This window comes from Triticum aestivum, chromosome 1B (assembly GCF_018294505.1).
Source record: "Triticum aestivum cultivar Chinese Spring chromosome 1B, IWGSC CS RefSeq v2.1, whole genome shotgun sequence".
Classification (NCBI taxonomy): Eukaryota; Viridiplantae; Streptophyta; class Magnoliopsida; order Poales; family Poaceae; genus Triticum; species Triticum aestivum.
Genome location: NC_057795.1, coordinates 239,764,324 through 239,770,748, shown reverse-complemented (window position 1 = coordinate 239,770,748; position 6,425 = coordinate 239,764,324). Strand labels below are relative to the sequence as shown.

Below are 6,425 nucleotides of genomic sequence, written 5' to 3'. Positions count from 1 at the left end.
CTATCATTTCTTTTATTTCGAACGGACCACCATTTTTAACTTGTACTGATCAATATTTTTAATTCAACCGTTTCTATTTTTAATTCAACCGTTTCTCCTTTGTAGAACAGTCCACCGTTTTAGGTCACATAATTACACTTTGGACGGATCACCTTCTCCCATTTGGACTAACCACAAAACTTGCATCAGGAAACTCACAAAAACAAGGACGATTACAATGAGATCAACAAGAATGTATGAACCATACCATTTTTAGCTCAATAAATACTATACACAGAACAAGCGGAACTTATTAAACAAGACGTTTTTGAAGTTTCTCACGTTAACACTTTTTATAATACAAAACTGAATGGTTCACTTTTACCTCCTCTCTTTTAAAGCATTACAAACTAATGAACTAAAAGAAAATGGTGAGCATAGTGCATTTTTGTACCTTAGTTCGTAATAGGGAGCACAATCCATATGAATTGTATAAAAGATAACTAACAGTAAAAATGGATTACTGGTGTTTTTATAGAGTTTGTAGTACCATCACAATCAAAGTTCATAATGACATAATCTCTGTCGTGCTCCGTTTAGAAAAAGATACACAAGTACATTGCGGCCAAAGTATTACAAACTGACAAACATAATAAGCCACCTCGCTAGAACAGAGCATCTCAGACGGCTCTACTCCTGTTGCTTTTCCTTGCGCGGGAGGCTATTGACGGAGCACGCAGTGACGCAGGTGGCCATGGTCGCGACACAGGCAGTGGCAGAGTCTCCGAACTAATGGTGGCGACGAACTCCGGCACCCTGAAGCCATGTGGTTGGACCGAGCATGGCGCTGAAGTTGAGTAGAATATTTTAGGAATTAGGACAGGTGCCTGGAACACACTATGCATTACAACTTGCTGATTTCTCGACTGAAGCTGTTTACTGCACAGCTCCTATATTGACTGAGCTACCCCAAAGTTGCTGGAATAGACAAAAGTCTTGATCGGAATCTCACCAACGTTTGACACTAGAATGAATTTATGAAAACTTACCCAGTTTGGTTAGCTGCTGACTTGAGAAGATGTACTAAGCCCTTGCATTTTCTGGCCTTACAAAATTATGGACTCTTAAGACATGAACTAATATACATATTTGTCAATAAACTTATGGTCTCTCAATATCTGAACTGATTGTGTTACAAGCACACACACCAATTCCGACGAGCTGATGCAAGTACTGTTAAAAAGATAATCAAGTTCAGTATATTAATTGGGAGAAGTTCAAAAAATAAACTTTTTAAAAAGTTTGTACTGTTTTTTCTATAACTATAGTCATCTTATTGCCAGAGCATCACAAAAGAGCGCGGGGGAAGAACTGAAAATCACATAAAAGAGAAACTAACATTTTCGTTTTTGTTGAACCCAGTAACTTTTGCCCTTGTACTTCCAAGACTACTCTTTTCAAACTTTCTGAAATTGAAAATAGATTTATTTGTACACCAGATGCAAGTCATTTTTACACAAAAAACAAATTATAAAGCGAATTATATGTACATGGTAAAAGATAATAAAGAAAACAGACAGTTCTTCCAGAGAAAGCTATGTAAAAATGCACCAAGTCTCACGGTTGTGTGTACCTGTGTCATTTCTTCCAAAATCCTCCTACCTGACGTTCTTTGGTACCTCACACTCTGTTTGTGTGCTGGACAAATGCCACGGCGGCGCGCTGCGGGGAGGGGGAGGCCCCGACGGCGCACTGGGGGAGGGGGAGGCCCCGGTGGCGCGCTGGGGCAGGAGGGGCCGTGGCGGCGCGCTGGGGGAGGGGGAGGTACCGGCGGCACGCTATGGGAGGAGAGGTCGCGGTGGCGGGCTGGTGTTGAGCATCAGGTCGAGGGACAAGGTAGATTAGGTGGGGATTCCTCCGCTCGCTCCTTATAGGGCCGAGCAATAAGCAACATAATGTTTTTCTCTGAACTTTATAGGGGGTAAGCACTTGAACTTATGAAACGAGAGCTCACCACGCACATCTGCTTCATACCTCAGTCTCGTCGCTGTGGTACACGTGCCACCTACTCGTTGTCGCCGGTCATACCCTACACACACCAATAACCAATTAAGCATGCACCACAACACACCTAGGGCTGTATCTTCAGTACACTTTGAACTGATGATATAGTAGCACAAGAAAACAATTATGTAGTCACATTTTCAGAATTCTATAGGTACATCCCAGGACTTTTGAACTGATGACATGGTGGTTTTGGGTAGGCTGGAGGTGGAACCTTCCATCTCATTTAAATTGAGGATCCATGTGACACTTGCATCCCATTCAACCTTGCTTCCCATTTCATCAGTACTAGTACGACTCAACAATAAATTCAGAATTGTAGCAGTGTCCAGAACATAAAATAAAACATACACCTAACACATGCAGTGGCGAACGGACTGGTGTGGCGGCTGTGAACGGTCTGGGCGCCGGAGCAGCAGTAGCGATGCGCGGTGGATCGGGGAGGCACAAACAAACGCGGTCGGCAGTGACGTGCAGGGGCCAGGTTGCTAGCGGCTGCACGCGTTGGTCTTGGGAGGAGCTAGGACGACCCGCGCGGGGGCCGCTGACGGTGCGTGGGAGGCAGGGCTAGACAACGACAGGGGTCAGGGAGGAGATGGCGACGAGGTGGTGGCTGGATTTTTAGATTCAAACCTTTTTTGAAACATCGAACTGGTCATTGTTTTTATTCAGACTACCATGTTTATATTTTTTGGAGCCGTTTTTTTCTTTCTTGTTTTTAATTCAAACTGGTCATTGTTTTAAATTTGAACTGATCATTGTTTTTAATCCAAACGGATCTTTAATTCAAACTGATCATTTTCTTTAATTCAAACTGATCATTTTCTTTAATTCGAACTGATCATTTGTTTTTAATTCAAATCAAAATTTCCGTTTCTTGCACACACACACACATCAAATTGTCATTTACATTTTCTTTTTATGAAAAAAATGCATGTTGGACTGATAAACCTACTCTATTCCAAGGCACAAACCAGTGCAGCAATGGAGTGAGCAAAGCACAAAACCAGTGCATCATTTGCCTCAATTCACAGGCACCAGCAGAGCGTTTTTTATTTGTTTCATCAAATAATAGAAGTGCATTAGCAAGGCACAACCGACTGAGCTAGAGACGGAAAAATACATGAGATGGGAAGTGACAACAGGTGGACACTACAGTGCATGCGTTCTTGTGATCTCCAACACCATACAATCTTGCTATACATAAGCCTGGATGCATGGTAACCATTCCATTCGAAACGTAAGAATTTCGCAGCAAACAGTTCAAAAAATGACTACATCGTAAATGTGTCTGACACTTCTTCTAATCGCTCTTGAATTATTTTTTAGTTTAACTTCCTGAGAAAAAATATCGGACAGAAAGTCAGAAATTAATTCCTTCTCAAGGATTGTTTACTTCTATAATTTAAAATCCTCCCACTCACTTATTTATGTCCTCATTATATTTTTTTGAGACAAGCCATGACTAATAGGATTTACATAGAATCTGACTGGAGTAGAATATTGATTCTGAATATGTTGCAAGACCGTAAAGGTTCTGACTGTTTATTACTATGCCAAATATGAATTTCAGTGTCTCCACTCTTTTTGCCTTCTCCACCTTATGCTAGCTGAATTGTATGGTTGAAACAGAGATAACTAAAAGAATAGGAATACATGGCTAACCTTGTCATCGTCGGGAGACTTGTTTCTCATGCATTCCTCCTCCAAATTGTTCGATTTAGAGCAGCAACTGAGCCCCCACTGATATATTCACAAGGAAACATTTTCAACACCTAATTCAGTAGAGATGCTTCTCCAAGGAAACCATCCTCTAAGCAACTGATGAACGATGAATAATCCCGTATAACCGAAGAACAAAATTTCCCCCCACCTTGGTGTCGTCAGTTACAAAAGAAAACACTTGAGGTACAACTCCCATGCATCTCCATTAACACATTTTTTTCTAAAATTTCCTCCTAGCGCTGACTAAGACAAGCACGAACCAATAATCACACATACACCTATTAGAAGCAGCGTTAGTGTAGAATTGAAAAATTGGCAAAAATCTTGTGGAGTGAGAGGAGAAGAAGAATACGAAGATGATGTCAGACCGAATGGCTGAGTGGGACGCGGGGTCAGGTTGGACTGAAGGAGCAATCTGAAAACAAAGCACTAGTGATAATAATAAGGCAGTCAAGCATCTAGTTTTGGCACACCCAATAATAGTTGTACTGAGATGGTCAACTAATTGTACTAGGATGGAAACAAATCAGCAGCAGCAGTGAAGATACTGTTGCTCCTTCCCCATCCATACCCTGCTCCCGCTAATGCTGACCCTTCTCACGTAGTCGCGTTGCTTGGCCTGTTCGTCATGACAAGAGAGAGCCGACGGCGAGTGGCACCTTTTTGCCTGTACTTCATAGACCATGGTAGGCATCTTATGTACTTTGTCTACTTCATAACCCATGACGAGCATCTGCTTTTTCCCCATGAACAGCACACAACACAACACTCTGTCAATACATCCCTGTCTCCTTGTCTAAGCTCAGTTTGGAACATAGTTCCCGAACTTACTAATTAGTATAACATGTTCTGACACCGACGCAGAATGTGTACGGAGTAGCTCTATTCTTTCCGTGTGAATTTTTAAGAGGAAAATGAACCTTGCATTGCAGAAGAGAAGTCTATGGTCACGGGGCAACGACGGTGTCCGCTCCCCTCTAGCGCCGATATCCAGCAGGGAGCCTCGCAAGATGTTCGGTTTCCCCCTTGTACGCACAAGTAACATAAGATGTTCAGAATTTGAAGTCAGAAGCTCAATAAACTTGAATACTGGAACCGGTAGGTTGAAACCCCAACAAAATGGATGAATTGTTCAAATAAGTATCATGATAAGATCTTGATGAGACAGTAGAGTTTACATTGCTTCATTATCTTAGGTCCCCTATGTTTCAGAGAAAACCTTATGACGTGAAACAACATTATGCTTTCGCTTTGTAGGAAAGTATGACACTAATAAAGCCGAGACAAGTTACAGCAAAGATATTCTTCTTGCTAAACTGAACTGAACTGAAATAAGAATTTGAACCCAACCAAAATAAGAAATTGCACTGAAGTAAATTAAGAAACTAAACTGAGCACGTCACCGAAATATTAACTAACCAAAAATTAACCAAAAAATATGTTCGTTGGATCTCTGCGTAGCAGGAGCCGACGACGGGTGGCACGGGGATGTGGGGCGCAGACAGCAGCGACTGTGGGATCGGCATAAGCAAAACAAGACACTAGTTTTTTTTGCACAAGAAAAAACATCACAAATGCAACCAACAGCAGTTTAGAATCAGCCATCATACAAGTTCTACACTTCGATAATACCACAACACATTCAAGTTCAACAAAAATAGCCACTCAAGTTCAGTAGGCGCACAAGGTCAGTAACATACCAAAGAAGCTTCATCTTCGTTTCTAGCTACCTGCTGCAGTGCACTTGTCGAATAGCATTTTCACTGGTTGCAAACCGCAGCAACTTGGTGCAGAGGAGGATGCCAGCGGGAAGAGCTAATGGTGGTGCAGCCTAGGTGGAGGTAGCAGAGGATGTCAGCAGGATAGCGCAGCCATGGATGGTAGTGGAGAACAGGGGGATGGTGACTCTGGTGAAGATCAAGCTGGCGGCCAGTGGATGTTCAGAATGGGGAGGACGGCAGCGCGGAGGAGCAGCATCACATGGGACCTGTTGTGTAGGTGGGGACGAGAGCGCTGGCGGGGGCTATGGAGAAAGTTGGGAGAGAGGCACCGGTGGGGGCCGGGGAGATGGTGGGGGTGAGGCGCCGGCGGGAGCCGCGAAGAAAGTGGGGTGCCAGGCGCCGGCAGGAGCTGGAGATAAGGTAAGGGGCTAGGCACCGGCGGGAGCCGTGGAGGAGGTGGAGGGCAAGGCGCCGGCGGGAGGCGAAGATAAGGTAGGGGGCTAGGCGCCAGCGGCAGCCGCGGAGAAGGTGGAGGGCGAGGCGCCAGCGGGAGCCGCGGAGAAGGTGGGTGGGGCGGCGATGGGGTGGGAGGTAGGAGAGGATGGTGGGGGTGAGGACGATCTGCTCGGGAGAGTTGGGCTGGGCTGCCTCGTTCTTCTTTTTTTCAGCGATCGGGCTCTTATATGGGGCGAGGGGTAACAGGATAATATTCTGTTACCGGTTACAGAATAGTTCAGCCCTATATATATATATATATATATATATATATATCACCAGTGGTAGTTACCACCACTTGCGTTTGGTATGTTGTATGTAGTATCTGTAAAAACCGAGAGTATGTACATGTAGTATGTAGTATATAACGATGTTTAGGTAGTATATATACTACTTTTTTGATAGTATGTACCATATTTTAAGCATGCTTTTTTTTACGTA

The 6,425-nt window shown here is 43.7% G+C and overlaps 1 long non-coding RNA gene across 8 annotated transcripts; it reads right to left on the bottom strand.

Moving 5' to 3' along the window:
* Positions 1-493: 493 nt before the first annotated feature.
* LOC123117588 (uncharacterized) lies at positions 494-6,134 on the bottom strand. Of its 8 annotated transcripts, XR_006457439.1 has the most exons (4): positions 5,469-6,134; positions 4,689-4,793; positions 3,709-4,501; positions 494-2,068 (listed from the first exon to the last, which is right to left on the bottom strand). It is a non-coding gene; the product is annotated as an uncharacterized lncRNA (long non-coding RNA). The 8 variants fall into 8 exon arrangements; XR_006457433.1 differs by having other exon boundaries at positions 494-957; positions 1,029-2,068; positions 3,709-6,134; XR_006457437.1 differs by having other exon boundaries at positions 494-1,212; positions 1,379-2,068; positions 3,709-6,134.
* Between the last annotated feature and the right edge of the window lie 291 nt (positions 6,135-6,425).